This window comes from Dendrobates tinctorius, unplaced genomic scaffold (assembly GCF_039654945.1).
Source record: "Dendrobates tinctorius isolate UK_male_01 unplaced genomic scaffold, ASM3965494v1 ptg000030l, whole genome shotgun sequence".
Lineage (NCBI taxonomy): Eukaryota > Metazoa > Chordata > Amphibia > Anura > Dendrobatidae > Dendrobates > Dendrobates tinctorius.
Genome location: NW_027361698.1, coordinates 58,540,393 through 58,559,119, shown reverse-complemented (window position 1 = coordinate 58,559,119; position 18,727 = coordinate 58,540,393).

Below are 18,727 nucleotides of genomic sequence, written 5' to 3'. Positions count from 1 at the left end.
TCTACAACTATGAATTCAGTTCTGTCCAAACGTGGAAGGAGGAAGTTGGTCCATGAGAATCACATTTACTTATTTTCCAAACGAACCGCTGACGATGTTCATTCCATCTGGGTATGTGAAAAACGGTCGACTTGCAAGGGACGTGTTTGGACCAATGAAGAATCTGGCGAAGTTGTGAAAGTAGTCAATCTTCACAATCACGCAGCACAAGCTGCAAGACCTGAAGCAATCCGACTTGTTAATGAGGCTGTGACCAGGGCAAGGACAACACAGGAGACACCACAACAGATTCTCACAGACGTCGTTTCAGGAGCCCATTCTAATGTTGCAGCACTTCTCCCAAGGAAAGCATCACTGAAGAGGACAATACGATTAGCAAGGCAACTTGGCAATATCCCAAGGTTACCTCAAACCCTTGATCAACTTGTTATCCCCCTCGAGTTCCAGGAGATCAGTATTGATGGTGTCCAGCAGCAGTTCCTTCTGCATGACTCTGGTAAGCTACTTAACCATTTAACATTGTATTAAAACAATTCCATTATGCATAATTATTGCAAAGTTTATTTTGCACAAATGTGAAAAATGCTACACTATAAGGTGCTGATATAAAATACTATGTGATTTTTTCCTTCAAGGGAAACTTTGAGGGTAATATAATGTAGTGAGGCCTACTGATTCCAACTAGTGTTGGCCGATCACTGGAAAGATAGTATCGTATCGGGCTGATCATACCGAAAGATTGGAATTAATTCAGATCCAATCTCCAGAGCTAAATGTAGATATATATATATATATATGCACACTGTACGCCCGAACAGTGTGTGTGTGTATATATATGCATATATGTGGGTGGGTGATGGTGGTCTGGCACTTTTGGAACTTTGAAATGCAATAAAGGATTTGTATAGGACTTCAGGAGCGCGGAGGTCTTTCTTCATGGATGCATGTTAACTACGGGCGGAAGCCAACCCCTGCTCTAGCAGCACACTGAGTCCTCAGCAACAATCTCAGTTGAGCCACTCTTCTTCCAGCTTTCTTGCATATATATAATGGCCCCAAGCTGCGCTGTTAAAAAATAAACAAACCCAGTTATTCAACTCTCTCTCCGGTGTCCAGCGCTGTCTCCGGCGGTGCAGGGAATTCCGAAATCCCAATGCTATGCATTCTGGGTTGTGCATCACCACCTCTGCACATGTGCCGGGCTGTTCTGTGGCGTGATGTGGTGCTTTCCCAGGACCGTCTAGTGAGCGGTCCTGGGATCACTCTCCACTGTAGTTATAGTACGGCAGGCACAGAGGCGGCGATGCGCCGCCTGGATTTCGGGATTCCCTGCACTGCTGGGCTAGGAGCCGGAGCCAGTACTGGACACTGGAGAAAGAGGTGAGTAACTGGGTTTGTTTATTTTTTTAACAGCGCAGCCTGGAGCCATTTACTAAAGCTAAATATGAACACACGCTGTACACCCGTATAGTGTGTGTGTGTGTATATATATATATATATACACGCACACTGTTCGGGAGTGTATGCCCGGACAGTGTTTTCAGATTACGGAGGATTCCGATTTCTAATTCAGATCATCATCATGATCTGGCTACAAATCGGATCGTAATTTAAAATAACGATCAGCCTGAAAATCGTAATAAATTACGATCTTCAGTGATCGGACCGGCCAACACTAATTCCAAATATGCAGCATTGTACTGGCCATACCTGTCCTGGATGCTGCCACGGAGTTCAGCCTCGCCTGTCTGCGGCATGCACGGACTGAACTGCCATCGCCGGCTGATTCCTCGGCTCTCGTAGTTCAGTCCTGCAGATCCGTGGACAGGTCGGGCTGAACTCCGGAGCTCAGGTGAGATACGCCATGTTTTGCAGATGCGTTTTGCCTGCTGCTTCCAAGCACTTTTTAAGCACTTTGCAAGCGCTTTGGCAAAATGCTTCTGCAAATAGGGGACGTGGTCAAGCTCTGCTATGGGCGTGGCCATGCCCTGCTATGGCCTAAACCGAGCGTATTTGGCGTGGTTTGCAGGCATTTTTCGAGCGGTTTCCCTCTTGCCCATTCCCATTCCTTCCGGGATCCGCCGGAAAATAGCTTTGAAGCTATTTTCCGGTGGGGCGTTTTCCGGCCCCGGCCGGAATCCGCACCATAGACATGAAAGGGCGGGTTTCAGGCAGGAAACACAGCACGGAATATGCCTGTAAATCCAGCTTGTCTGGATAAAGCCTGAGGCCTCGTGCCCACTGACGGAAGGGGATTGTGGAGCGGCATCTCCACAGCGGCTGTAATTGCGGTAGCAATTGGAGATCCCACAGGAATCTATTTGTGCCTGCAATTGTGGCCACTATTGTGGTACCCTAATTCTGTATCAAAATCTTCACTTAACTCTATGGATTTAGGTGCAGGTTTTAGTGCAGGATTTCAGCCCCTTGTCTGAATGGCTGGAATTTTGTTTGTATAATGGCAGCATACATTGACATGCTGCACTGCATGTTTTTTTTTTGTAAACAAAATTTTTTCATCAGCATGTGGATGGGATTTACACATTAATGCTGCATATGACCCCAGCCTAATGGACCATTCAGTTATGCCTTAGGCCAAAAGCACACTGGTGATTTTACTGGCGTTTTTTGCGTCCTGCACAATCCTCTCAATGAGACAGCATAGGCAGCGCGGACGTCACGAACGTCCGCGCTGCCCACCCGACGACTAGCGTGCCCATCCGCCTGAATGGAATGCCCCATTCAGGCGGGCGGACCGCCCAGTCGTTCATTCAGACGTCCAGCCGCACGCCGCGTCTGGATGCGGCTGACAACTAGATGGCCCGTTCAGCATAGTGGCGATCGGCCGTGCTGAACGGCCGTCTAGTTGAAGGGTCTAAAGGTACCCTAAAAATGTGACCTATTTCAAGTTTGGAAGGAATTTTAATTTTAAACAAAAATATATAATTTTCCACTGGGACAATATATGTTAAAAAACTATTGGTTGGCCCCTTCACACTAGATTTTGCTTCAGTTTTTTTATTATGAAATCAGAAAATCTGGAGCAAAATGTGAGTATTTAATGTGAGATATGAACAGAGGCTTCTGATTAGGATATTTTTTTTGTGAATTTATCCCAAAACTCTGTCTGCTGCTTGTTACACTTTTTCTGTTATTTCCTCTACTAATACTTTCATTTTAAATTAGGAAATGGACACAGCCGTATGTTGATATTTGGAACAAGAGACAATCTCCATCTACTGGCACAAAGTAAAGAGTGGTTTGCTGATGGCATGTTTTTCACTACACCAGCCTTGTTTAAGCAACTTTACACAATCCATGTAGTCCACAGCGGCCTTGTCGTTCCTGTAGTGTACACCTTGCTGACAGACAAGAGCCATTCTACATACCAGAGGTTGCTGCAAGAGCTGAAGAACTTGCAGCCTGGACTGCAGCCAGACAACCTGATGTTGGATTTTGAACTAGCTGCAATACAGGCATTTGAAAGTGAATTCCCCAACCTTGTGAAGACTGGTTGCTTTTTCCACCTATCACAGTCGGTTTGGCGTAAAGTTCAAAATGAAGGACTCAAGATGCAATACCAAGGTGACCATGAATTTGCCCGTTGGATACGCATGATACCTGCCCTGGCCTTTCTACCACCACAGAATGTTGTGCAATCATTTGAAGAATTGGTGGAAGATCCTGACTTTCCACAAGAAGCAATACCTATTGCCAACTATTTTGAAGACAGCTATATCGGTCGAATGAATCGCAGAGGACGTCAAGCACCTTTGTTTCCAGTTCAATTCTGGAATGTGTATGAACGAACATTGAATGATCAACAGCGAACAAATAATGATGTCGAAGGATGGCACCGTAGCTTTCGAGAAACATGTGGCACTCTTTTCCAAAATATATACCGGTTCATTAACTGTCTGAAACATCAGCAAGAGCTCCATAGTTTTGAAATTATTCAGATAATAGCAGGAAATCCCATCGCTGCAAGAAGCAAAAAGTATGCTGCAATTTCAGCAAGGGTTAAACGTATCGTGCAAGATTTCGATAATAGAAGCTTGATGGATTATCTGAGAGGCATTGCCTACAGCTTTGATTTTTAGTTCATGGTCACATATTGTATGTTTTGAGAGCAGTGTTTTTAGCTGTAAACTAATTCAAGCATTATAACCTGCAATTTGTATTTTCTCTTTTTCTCTAATCCTTCCCCTCTATACCTTTTTATGTTTCTTGTTAAAACAGTTTTGATATATACAGTTAAAGCATAACTCTGCAAAAAACATGTTATGATATAGTACCTGTGCCCATGATATTCATTTCCAAAGGAGACCTTCCAGCAGCTTCACTTCTGTGTGAAAAGTCTCATCCAAGTTAAAGCTCCATGTGCTGCAGGATTTCAGTGGTTGCTAAGGAGGTTGTTTCTCCTTAGTAGCAGTACTTGTGGATGGATTCTAGAGGGCGTGGCTGCACAGGAGCATGCAGCTAACAATATATTCCCTATGATGTATAAAGGGCTGCTGGTTTACAGCCCTCTGCAAAGCCCCCCTATGTGTTCCGTCCTGTAACGGCTTTACACAGGCAGGGGGGAGCCCTCCTCTTGTCCAGGACAGAGCACATGAGCGGAGGGTGAAGGGGAGCTTTGCAGAGGGCTGTGAACAAGCAGCCCTGAATGTATCATAGGGAGCCAGGATCTGTTCTGCTCCCAAGGGGGCACGACCTCCTTAGTAACCAATGAAATCCTACTATTTTCCTGTCTGTTTGTAAAATTACTCATCTAGAAAACAAAGTTTGAGAATAAAAAAAACTAATTTGATCAGAATTGTATATCTTAGACTCATATGGTGTATTATTAGTGATAAGCAAACCTGCCAATGTTCAGTTCAGGCAGGTTTTTCCCGGATGCGAAAGATCCAGGAGCAAATTGCTAGAGGCAAAACATCCAGGGATGAACTGCTGGGGGCGAACTGACAGGGGGCGAAACATCCGGGGGTGAAACATCCGGGGGCGAACTGCTGGGGGCGAAACATCTGGGGGCGAACTGCTGGGGGCGAAACATCCGGGGGTGAACATCCGGGGGTGAACTGCTGGGGGCGAAACATCCAGGGGCGAAACATCCGGGGGCGAACTGCTGGGGGCGAAACATCCGGGGACGAACTGCTGGGGGCGAACTGCTGGGGGCAAAACATCCGGGGGCGAAACATCCGGGGGCGAACTGCTGGGGGCGAAACATCCGGGGGCGAAACATGCGGGGGCGAACTGCTGGGGGCGAAACATCCGTGGGCGAAACATCCGGGGGCGAACTGCTGGGGGCGAAACATCCGGGGGCGAAACATCCGGGGGCGAACTGCTGGGGGCAAAACATCCGGGGGCGAAACATCCGGGGGCGAACTGCTGGGGGCGAAACATCCGGGAGCGAAACATCCAGGGGCGAACTGCTGGGGGCGAAACATCCGGGAGCGAAACATCCAGGGGCGAACTGCTGGGGGCGAAACATCCGGGGGCGAAACATCCGGGGGTGAACTGCTGGGGGCGAAATGTGCGGGGGCGAAATGTGCGGGGGCGAAACAACCTGGGGGCGAAATGCTGGGGGCGAAATGTTCGGGGGCGAAGTGTACCTGGGGGCGAACTGCTGGGGGCGAACTGCTGGAGGCTAAATGCTGGGGGCGAACTCCGGGGGGCGAAACTTCCTAAAACCGAAATATACGGCTGATGGGAGCTGCCCCATAGAGAATCATTGGTCCGTGTGCAATGCGCGTTTTTAACGCCTCTCACTTGTCCGTATTTCTCTCTAGTGTGACGCCCGCCTAATACCGAGTGTCCCACATCAATGTCACCCAGCCGCGATACACTGAGAGGAGGGAATTGCTCCCACAGTGTATCACTGAGCTACCTTGAAAGTTCACCAGAGTCCATTAGCTGATCAGCTCTGCTAAAGGGCAAGTGGGAAGAGTGAGGCTAAGTGCCAAAATTTTGTTTTTTGCTCCCCTTCTCAGAGCCATAGCTTTTTATTTTTCCATCAATATGGCCATGTGAGGGCTTGTTTTTTTGCGGGACAAGATAAACTTTTCAACGACACCATTGGTTTTACCATGTTGTGTACTAGGAAATGAGAAAAAAATTCCAAGTGCGGTGAAAGTGCAAAAAAAGTGCAATCCCACACTTGTTTTTTGTTTGGCTTTTTTACTAGGTTCACTAAATGCTAAAAATGACCTGCCATTATGATTCTCCAGGTCATTATGAGTTCATAGACACCAAATATGTCTAGGCTCTTTTTTAGCTAAGTGGAGAAAAAATATTCCAAGCTTTGTTAAAAAAAAAATTGCGCCATATTCCGAAACTCCATTTTTTGTGATCTCGGGTTTGGAGAGCGCTTATTTTTTGCGTGCTGAGCTGACGTTTTTAATGATACCATAATGGTTCAGATACGATACTTTGATCACCTGTTACTGCATTTTAATGCAATGTCGCTGTGACCTTAAAAAGGAATTCTGGCGTTTTGACTTTTTTTCTCGCTAGGCTATTTAGCGATCAGGTTAATCCTTTTTTTTATTAATATATTGGGTGATTCTGAAAGCGGTGATCCCAAATATGTGGTATATGGATTTCAATTCTGCCCGTGTCTATTGCGGGCACATGTTAGCTGTTCAAAACAGCAGACATGTCCTGGGAGAGATGTGGGGATACTATTGAAGAGAAATAGTGCATTATCCAATGTAAGTATATAATTTTAAAAATAATACACTCACCAGATGGAGCTTATAATAAGCATGGAGGATTCGCTGCTGCAGAAACCACAGATCCACGAGGGACCGACGTAGAAGATGCAGGATAGGAAAAAAAAGTGGTCAGACAATCCGTGCTGCGAATCACTATAAACGATTGTTATTACAGTGGTCTTTATTCGACGCGTTTCGAAGTTTCACAGAACTCCTTCCTCAGGACTAACCACATACAAGCATCATGAATAGGTTCTTAAATAGAAAAAACAGTACACTTGTCATTCAGGTGCTCAGCGTCTAACAGGTCACCTGATTCAAAGGATGTCAAAGTTCATTGCTTGAACACATGATAGACACTTAATAGACAAAATATATTTAAATTTCTGTTATAAAATTATTATAATACTTGCATTATAAAATGACTAATATATATTAATTTCTTTATTAACAGTAATCAGCAGAAAAAAATATTAAAAGAAAATTATAAAGAAAGGGACAAGAACCTCCAAAAATGGGGGGGGGGGAAAAAGGAGGAGATACAGTATGCCTTGTAAGGAGAACATCCTCTCAAGAGAGCCACCATGAAATGAAACCACACAAATGATGCCAAATCCATCAATATGTATAGAAAAAAAGAAAACCTTATACCATGAAATTTCTGAATAAAATATTCTTTCAAAAGACATTTTTGGTCTTATATCCATATATATTATTGTACAATTCTTGCTGGAAGATAAAAATTGCATAACAATTGTTTATATAAAAAAAAAATATATTAAGGGAGAGATGTGGGCTCACCGCCGGAGTACACATCAGAGGGAGTCCGACATAGGCGTATCACCTCTTTTTAAAGGATCAGCCAGGTGAGCTGCCTCTTTTCATTTTTTTCTGATTGTTAATTCTTCAGCTTGCACCTTTTGAAGTAATCTTTTGTGGATTTTGAGGTGTGTTTAGGATCATTATCCATTTGTAGAAACCATCCTCGTTTTAACTTCAGCTTTTTTTTACACATGATGTTATGTTTGCCTCCCAAATTCGTTGAAATTTCATTGAATCCATTCTTCTTCCTACCCATGAAATGTTCCCCATGTCATCGGCTGCAACACAAACTCAAAGATTGATTGGTCCACCCCCATGCTTAATGATTTTCGAGATGCTTTTTTTTGAAATTCTGCATCCTTTTTTCCACACGCATACCTTTGATCACTTTGGGTCAAGAGTTCTATATGAACCTTATCGGTCCGCAGGACTTGTTTCCAAAATGTATCAGGTTTGTGATATGTTCTTTTGCATACTTCTGACACTGAATTTTAAGGTGTGGACGCAGGAGATGTTTTCTTCTGATGATTCTACCATTAAGGCTATATTTGTGCAAATGTCTTTGAACAGTAGAACAATGTACCACAACTCCAGAGTGTGCTAAATCTTTGCGAAGGTGTTTTGCAGTTGAGCGGGGGGTTCTGATTTGTCTCTCTAGCAATCCTACTAGTAGATCTTAATGAAATTTTGCTTCGGCTTCCAGACCTTATCTTGACCTCCACTCTTCATGTTAAATGCCATTTCTTAATTACATTTTGAACTGAGAAAAGGGCCACTTGAAGATGTTTTTCAATGTTCTTATAGCCTCTCCTGCTTTGTGGACGTCCACTATATTCATTTTTATTTACAGAACACTAGGCAGCTGCTTAGAAGAACCCATGGCTGCTGTTTTTTGGCACAAGGTTAGAGGAGGCTGAGTTTTTCTAAAGCTGGGAAATTTGCATCACCTGGCCTTTCCTATTGATGATAGTGAACAAATCATTAGCCTAGCAGGCTAATTAAGGTCTGAAACCTTGGTCAAAAGTTATCTGAGCACACAATCTCCAAAGGTGCTCAAACTTTTGAATCAAGCCATTTTCCTTTCTGTAACTGTTAAAATATAAAAGATGAAAAATATATATTTTGGCCCAAAATACAAAGAAAATGTGTCATCTTTAACTTTAGTCCTTCTAGAGATTATTTTATCTTCAACTTACTAAACTGTTCACAGTTACATTAATTTTTGCCAGAGGTGCCCAATCTTTTACATGCCACTTTAGATAGATATAGGTGTAATAAATGGAAAAACAGCATATAAATAGATATGTGAATTAATAGATAACATACCATAAAATAAATATATAACGATAAATGTAAAGTTAAAATAGACTAAATAGAAAAGCATATTTTGCAATTATTCACATAACTTCAGTTTTTCAGCAATCAGTCATTACCCAGAAGCTGTTCCCACATGCTACATGCAGTCGATATACCATCAGTTGCAAATTTCTGATTGTAAAACTACAAGCTGCTTGAAGTACATACAAATGTGAAACAAAGCAATTAATTCTATCACCACCAGGGGGCATGTTGAGAAAGTACATGAAATCATGTCAATGTAGACCGTATTAAATGAAATGAAATGAATGGAAAGATCAGACATTGTTACAAGCTTTTTTTGGTGCATAATGCAATGAAGAAAATCATGTCATATAAGAAAATGAAACAGTACAGAAAAAAAGAAAATAATAGAAGATAATTATTCAGTATTGTGCTTTTTCAGTGCAGCACTCTATCCAGATACATGATCTATACATATTGCATAAAATCTAATCAGACATATTCATTTGGCAACAAATATGGGGAAATGTCCTGGATGATATTTGTCTATGTTAGTGGGGTACAAATGGCAGAAAACATATTGAATGTGATGTACAAGTTACAGTAGAATAAGTAATGCTTTTTAAAATCGTAAAATGATAGATGTCAAAAAGTTTTTTTTTCTAATATTTACGCTTTATCTTGTCCCTTTCAGTTTCATTCCATTGCTTCTCGTGTTTCAATGTGCAAATGAGAATCAGGATGATCGCTCTATGCTGTGACATTCCTTTAGATATTAGTAGACAGCTACTGTATTAAGTCTCCTCTTAGCCTTCTGCTTTCAAGCTAATCATTTTGAGATTCTTTAACTGTTCTTCACAGTCTGCAATCCACTCACCATCCTATTTGCTCTTCTCTGAACTTGCTCCAGTTTTTCAATGTCTTTTATAAAATGGAGTGCCCAGAACTGGACACAGTATTCCAGATGAGGCCTGACCAAGGAGGGGTACAGGGGGATAATTACTTCAGGTGATCTAGACTCTATGCTTATCTTAAATCATTCTAGAAGTGTTTGCCTTTTTGCTGCTGCATCACACTGTTGACTTATGTGCAATCTGTGATCTATTAATATACCAAAGTTTTTTATACACATGCTGTTTCCTATTTCTATTCCTCCCATTATGTAGTCGTATTTTTTGGTTTTCCTGCCAAGATGTAGAATCTTGTATTTCTCCATGTTAAATACCACTCTATTAGTCGACACCCATTGTTCAAGCTTATCTAGATCCTTCTGCATCCTTTCTCTGTCTTCTCTAGTGTTAGCTATCCTTCCTAGTTTAGCATCATATGAAAATTTGATTAGCTTACCTTCAGTTTCCTTATCTACATCATTTACAAAAATGTTCAGCAACACTGGGGCCAGGATAGAGCCTTGTGGTACCCCACTTTAAACACTCTTTCAGTTGGATGTGCAACTATTTATCGCCACTCGTTGAGTACAATTACTGAGCCAGTTATGAATCTAATTAACTATAGCCTTGTCAGTTCTATACTTGGTCATTATTTCAATAAGGATAGCATGAGATACTTTATCAAATGCTTTGCTGAAGTTGAAATCTATAATAATAAATGCCCTAACCAGCTTCCGGTTGTAACAACTTCCGTCCAGTTGTAACTGGTGACGTCACCACACACACACGCACGTTAACCCTCAACACACCACACCGCCTCAACACACACTCCTCTCACCTTTCACCTCCACTCATGTCCACTCACTCTTTCACTCCACATACGATCCTTTCTCTCACTCCGTTTCTCATACTCACACCGTCATCGTCGCTGCCCCGACATCTTCCTCCGCCGCCGCGATCCAGGATCCAGACGTTCTCCAGGCCGCCGACATGTTCTTGCGGGACGCCATCTTGGATTTCGTGAAATCCCGCGATATTTAAGATGGCGTCGCCGCAACAACATGTCGCTGGCGTGGACGACATTGGGATCCAAAAAGATGGCGTCGGCGAAATCTCGCGAGATTACGCCGACGCCATTTTGGATCCTGATGTCGCCCATGCCAGCAACATGTTGTTGCGGCGACGCCATCTTGAATATCGCGGGACTTCACGAAATCCAAGAAGGCATCCCGCAAGAACATGTCGCTGGCGTGGGCGACATCGGGATCCAAAATGGCGTCGGTGTAATCTCGCGAGATTTCGCCGACGCCATCTTTTTGGATCCCGATGTCGTCCACGCCAGCGACATGTTGTTGCGGCGACGCCATCTTAAATATCGCGGGATTTCACGAAATCCAAGATGGCGTCCCGCAAGAACATGTCGGCGGCCTGGAGAACGTCTGGATCCTGGATCGCGGCGGCGGAGGAAGATGTCGGGGCAGCGACGATGACGGTGTGAGTATGAGAAACGGAGTGAGAGAAAGGAACGTATGTGGAGTGAAAGAGTGAGTGGACATGAGTGGAGGTGAAAGGTGAGAGGAGTGTGTGTTGAGGCGGTGTGGTGTGTTGAGGGTTAACATGGCAAGAGGTGTTAACGACGTCGGCGAAATCTCACGAGATTTCGCCGACGCCATCTTGCATTCGTGAAATTGCGTCATTTACCTCCCGCCGACTTGCTGTGCGGATGCTTGGCATTGCCTGTACCACCATGACTACTGCTGCCTTGGTCCTATGCCTGTTTACTGCCGGTGTCTAATTACTGGACCAATTTGCCTGTACTGCCATAACTATTGCTACCTTGCTACTCTGCCGGTGTCTAATTACAGGGCTAATTTGCCTCTACCGCCATAACTACTGCTGCCTTGCTCCTCTGCCGGTGTCTAATTACAGGGCCAATTTGCCTATACCGCCATAACTACTGCCTTTGTCCTCTGCCGGTGTCTAATTACAGGGCCAATTTGCCTATACTGCCATAACTACTGCTGCCTTTGTCCTCTGCCAGTGTCTAATTACAGGGCCAATTTTCCTCTATCGCCATAACTACTGCTGCTTTGGTCATCTGCCTGTTTACTGCCGGTGTCTAATTACAAGGCCAATTTGCCTCTACCGCCATAACTACTGCTGCCTTGCTCCTCTGCCGGTGTCTAATTACAGGGCCAATTTGCCTATACTGCCATAACTACTGCTGCCTTTGTCCTCTGCCAGTGTCTAATTACAGGGCCAATTTGCCTCTATCACCATAACTACTGCTGCTTTGGTCATCTGCCTGTTTACTGCCGGTGTCTAATTACAAGGCCAATTTGCCTCTACCGCCATAACTACTGCTGCCTTGCTCCTCTGCCGGTGTCTAATTACAGGGCTAATTTGCCTCTACCGCCATAACTACTGCTGCCTTGCTCCTCTGCTGGTGTCTAATTAAAGGGCTAATTTGCCTCTACCGCCATAACTACTGCTGCCTTGCTCCTCTGCCGGTGTCTAATTACAGGGCTAATTTGCCTCTACCGCCATAACTACTGCTGCATTGCTCCTCTGCTGGTGTCTAATTACAGGGCCAATTTGCCTATACCGCCATAACTACTGCTGCCTTGCTCCTCTGCCGGTGTCTAATTACAGGGCTAATTTGCCTCTACCGCCATAACTACTGCTGCCTTGCTCCTCTGCCGGTGTCTAATTACAGGGCCAATTTGCCTCTACCGCCATAACTACTGCTGCCTTGCTCCTCTGCCGGTGTCTAATTTACAGGGCCAATTTGCCTCTACCGCCATAACTATTGCTGCCTTGCTCCTCTGCCGGTGTCTAATTACAGGATCAATTTGCCTCTACCGCCATAACTACTGCTGCATTGCTCCTCTGCTGGTGTCTAATTACAGGGCCAATTTGCCAATACCGCCATAACTACTGCTGCCTTGCTCCTCTGCCGGTGTCTAATTACAGGGCCAATTTGCCTCTACCGCCATAAGTACTGCTGCCTTGCTCCTCTGACTGTTCACTGCCTGTGTCTAATTACAGGGCCAATTTGCCTCTACCGCCATAACTACTGCTGCCTTGCTCCTCTGCCGGTGTCTAATTACAGGGCCAATTTGCCTCTACCGCCATAACTACTGCTGCCTTGCTCCTCTGCCGGTGTCTAATTACAGGGCTAATTTGCCTCTACCGCCATAACTACTGCTGCCTTGCTCCTCTGCCGGTGTCTAACTACAGGGCCAATTTGCCACTACCACTTCATAACTACTGCTGGGCAATTACAGGGTCAATTAGTATCTGTTTACTCTACAATACTCCAGGACGCCTTCTTCACTGCCAGATAACTGCCAAATAGACTCCTTTACCTGTGCCAACATGAGTCATAACAAAAAGTATGCCAATGCCAGTGAAAGGAAAGCAGCTTTAGCACTACGACAAAAACAACGCCGTGCTAATGAAACTCCTGAGGAAAAACACCATCGCCTTGAGAAGATTAAGGCTTATAAACGCCGTCGCCTCACACACGAATCCCCTAACTCTAAATCCATAAGATTGGCTGAAGAAGACTCTGCACGCCGTCACCACCGACAACAGACGGCCTCTTCCTCATCATTATTAATAGACTCACAACAGGATGCTTCCACATCAGCATGTGGAACAATTTACTGCTACACTTCATCCCATATGCCGTTCACTGACATAACTAATCAGCAATCTGTTTCTGCCCTATCAATACCACCATTCAATACCGATGCACAGTATGCCAATGCCAGTGAAAGGAAAGAAGCTTTAGCACTATGACAAAAACAACGCCGTGCTAATGAGACTCCTGAGGAAAAACAGCATCGGCTTGACAAGATTAAGGCTTATAAACGCCGTCATCTCACACACGAATCCCCTAACTCTAAATCTATTACATTGGCTGAAGAAGCCTCTACACGCCATCACCGCCAACAACAGACGGCTTCTTCCTCATCATTATTAGTAGACTCACAACAGGATGCTTCCACATCAGCATGTGGAACAAGTTACTACCACACTTCATCCTATATGCCGTTCACTGACATAACTAATCAGCAATCTGTTTCTGCCCTATCAATACCACCATTAGTCAATACCAACGCACAGTTTCTTCACATACAAGCTGCAGTTAGCCCGCAGAAAGTGCAACCAAGACAAATATACGTTGGTCTCAAAACTAGGCGCACCCCATCGGTTGGACATGCACTTCTACTACAACCTCACATTTTCACTAATGATGAAAATAGTATTACCGAACACAGCTGTGGTGACATGATCCATGTATGTGAGCATTGCGAAGCTTTGCATTTTGTAGCAGAGATACCTTCTGATAACAACTTTACGCTCTGCTGTCAGAAGGGTAAAGTCCATGTACCCATACTACAATATCCTGATGTCTTTACACGTTTGCTGAAAGGGCAAAGTGAATTTAGCAAAAATTTCATGGATAATATTCGAAGTATTAACAGTTCCTTTGCTTTTGCCTCCACGGGTGCAAATATTTCACCACCTCCTGGATATGGCCCATACTGTTTCCGCATACATGGCCAGATCTATCATAGAACTGGAACACTACATCCCTCAGATGACCAGCAATGCGCATTTACCCAACTTTACATTCTCGATACCACTACCGCAAACGAACAACGCTTACGATGTAAAGAAAATCAAAAATGTCATCCTACATTGATGAACATTATTGCCCTTCAAATCCAAACTATTAATCCTTTTGTGGAAGCTTATCAAATGTTACGTGATGTGGAAGAACAAGAAAAAATTAAATCTCTACAAAACGGAACTGTCATGCCAAACATCACTATGGCTATTAAACAAGATCGTACTCAAGACCCTCGACGCTACAATAATCCCACTGTCAGTGAAGTAGCAGCCGTGTTTCAAAATGACAATGGTGAGCCACCTTTCAATAGAGACATTAATTCATTTAAAACCTGATCCCCATAACCCTTTAGCTCCAAAAACACAACAAATTAGTATTCTCCATAGCAATTTGGATGCCCTCCTCTATCCAATATTTTTCCCTTATGGAGACCAAGGATGGCATGATGGACTCAAACAACAAGGCAAAAGTTCGAGGAGGATCACTCAACTGCAATACTTTTGCTATATGTTATCTGTCAGAAATTACTTTAATCCACTCCTCAATGGTGGTAAGCTAACACAGCAATATTTAGTAGATGCTTATGTCAAAATCGAAGCTAATCGCCTACATTACATCCGCAAACACCAAAAAGATTTAAAAGTGGAGGATTACTGCCTCCTTCAAGAACATCTACTCAAAAAATCGGTTCAAAAGGGCATCCCTATTGGGAAAACCGTCATTTTACCATCTTCTTTTGAAGGCAGTCCAAGCAACATGCAGCAGCGCTACCAGGATGCTATGGCTATTGTTACAAAGTATGGTCGACCAGATCTATTTATCACCATGACATGTAATCCTAAGTGGAATGAGATTACTACACATTTAGAACCGTGGCAGCGTGTTGAACACAGACCAGACTTGGTTGCACGTGTCTTTAAAATTAAACTGGAATCCCTCTTAAAAGACATTAGCAGTGGATTATTTGGAAACGTCACTGCAATGGTCCATGTCATTGAATTTCAGAAGCGTGGTCTCCCACACGCTCATATTTTAATTATTCTTGACAGCCTGTCTAAATTACGGACTGAGGCGGACATAGACAATATAGTCTGGGCTGAAATACCTGATGAAACAATCTACCCTCAGCTCCATAACATTGTTCTTCAACACATGATTCATGGTCCCTGTGGAGAACACAATCCTAATTCTCCCTGTATGGATCTTGGAAAGTGTAGCAAAGGTTTCCCAAAACAAAACCAACCATATACCATCAAAGAAAAGGATGGCTATCCCACTTACCGCAGACCCATTGGCAAAACATATGAACACCATTCTAAGACGATTGACAATTCATGGGTAGTTCCATATAACCCATTTTTACTCACCAAATACAAGTGCCATATTAATGTAGAAATATGTGATTCCATTCAAAGTGTAAAATATTTATTTAAATACGTTTACAAAGGACATGACAAAGCCAACCTTGAAATTTCCCAAAATAGCATCCAACATGATGAAACACACCAATTTACGGATACCAGATATGTTAGTGCACCTGAGGCTGCATGGCGGATATTTGCTTTTCCTATGCATAAACAATCTCATGCCATCATTCGCCTAGCCGTACATCTGCCTAATTCTCAACCACTCTATTTTCATGAGAATGACTTTGCAGACAACATCCATCAAAAGCTCAATTCCAATTCTACACTTATGGCGTATTTCAACCTTAATAAGATCGACCACAATGCACATAACTATTTCTACCGCGAAATTCCAGAACACTACATTTGGAAACAAGGCACATGGGAACAAAGAAAACGAGGGGGTCTCACAGTTATTGGAAGAATGTACACTGTTAGTGTGAAAGACCAAGAACACTATTATTTACGTTTGTTGTTACTGCATGTAAAAGCTGCTACCAGTTTTGACAGCATTAAAACCGTCAATGGAGTTATGCATGAAACCTTTAAGGATGCTGCGTTAGCACTTGGATTATTATTCGATGATAGCATCTGGAGACATACTTTAACAGATGCTTGCATTCTTAACATGCCTTCCCAACTTAGAGACATGTTTGCTTATATCTGTATTTTTGGCCCCCCCAGTAATCCACTTGAATTGTGGAATGAATTTAAGGACCATTTTTTACAAGACTATTGTCATACATACCACAGCAACACTGAAGAGTGTATCGATTGTGAAGGATATACTATGAAAGATGTCCAAGATGTCCTCATAGTCCATGGAAAAACTTTTGCTGATTATAATTTACCATGCCCAGCAAAAAATATTAAACAACTCCTTAAACAATATGATAAGGATTATGAGTTAAAAAAAGCTGCAGAGATGAAAGAAACTCTTAATCAGGAGCAACTTTTTGCCTATGATGTCATTACTGAAGCTTTACAAAATAGCAGTTTAATACCAAAGTGCTTTTTTCTCGATGGACCTGGTGGCAGTGGAAAGACCTACCTATACCATCTACTTACACATCATTTAAGAGGACAAGGAGAAATTGTCACCTGCAGCAACTACAGGAATAGCATCTAACTTGATACAAGGAGGCCGAACAATCCACTCTCTATATGGCATACCTATTCCGATCAGCGAAACATCTGTTTCCAGGATTAAAAACGATACAAATGCAGGAAAACATTTACAGAGTACAAAACTTTTTATTATTGATGAGTGCACTATGGTCCAAAAACATGCATTGAATGTGATAGATAGACTTCTACGTGACATCATGACAACAAATGTTGCTGAAAAAAATAAAACACCATTTGGAGGTAAAGTTATTGTTCTTGGAGGAGACTTCAGACAATGTCTTCCCATCATCGCTCATGGAACAAGAATAGACATTGTAGATTCCTGCATTAAATATTCAGAACATTGGCAACATTTTACCAGACTACCGCTAATGAACAACATGCGCTCCACTGATCCTGAATACAGCACTTGGTTGCTTAAACTTGGAAATGGTGAGCTGTCTAATGAACATAACCTTGGAGAGGATGTCATTGAAATTCCTCCAGACATGCTTTGCACTGGCTCTATAGTAACCGAGATCTTTGGAGACCATATTTGCATTGATGTTAATGACCAACAAAGTCTCAACACTGCTGCATCACATGCTATACTATGTCCAAAAAATTATGACGTCGATTTTCTGAACTGTAAAGTAATGGATCGCATTAGTGGTGATTATACTGTATATACAAGTGATGATTCTGTCGATGCTGATGAGGCAGAGGAATGTGAAAACTACCCAGTTGAATTTTTAAACTCTCTGACACCATCAGGAATGCCATCACATCTCTTAAAACTTAAAATTGGCACCATTGTGATGCTATTAAGAAACCTAAACACCAAGAAAGGTCTCTGCAATGGCACTCGCCTCATTGTCATTGCCTTACTCCGCAACATCATACAGGCTAAAGTGATTACTGGCCCAGCTGAAGGAGACATTGTGTTTATTCCACGCATCGATTTGTGTCCTTCAGAAACTGGGTTACCTTTTAAATTAAAACGTCGACAGTTTCCTCTAAAACCTGCTTTTGCTATGACCATTAACAAATCCCAAGGACAGACCCTCAATCGAGTTGGAATTTTTTTGCCCGAACCTGTATTTGCCCATGGACAATTGTATGTTGCATTCTCCCGAGTAAAGCAACGCAGCAACGTTAGGGTCAAAGTGGTGGATACACCACTTCAAGGACAATTGCTACCTAATAGCCCAAAAATCTTCACTAGAAATGTCGTTTACAAAAATGTCTTACTTTAAACTATTTAAGTTGGTCCTAGAATTGATAGATATATAGATATATAAATAATAGTTACATTCTAAATAGATATAGATAATAGACTTCTAAGACTTCTATACATAGCTTGATATATGTTATATATATAAATATTTTAAGCAGATAGATATATCTTACACTAATTATCTCTTTCACATATATGTCATAGACATATTTAAATCCATAAAAATATACATAGGTATAGGTATACAGTGGGGCAAAAAAGTATTTAGTCAGTCAGCAATAGTGCAAGTTCCACCACTTAAAAAGATGAGAGGCGTCTGTAATTTACATCATAGGTAGACCTCAACTATGGGAGACAAACTGAGAAAGAAAAATCCAGAAAATCACATTGTCTGTTTTTTTTCATTTTATTTGCATATTATGGTGGAAAATAAGTATTTGGTCAGAAACAAGCAATCAAGATTTCTGGCTCTCACAGACCTGTAACTTCTTCTTTAAGAGTCTCCTCTTTCCTCCACTCATTACCTGTAGTAATGGCACCTGTTTAAACTTGTTATCAGTATAAAAAGACACCTGTGCACACCCTCAAAC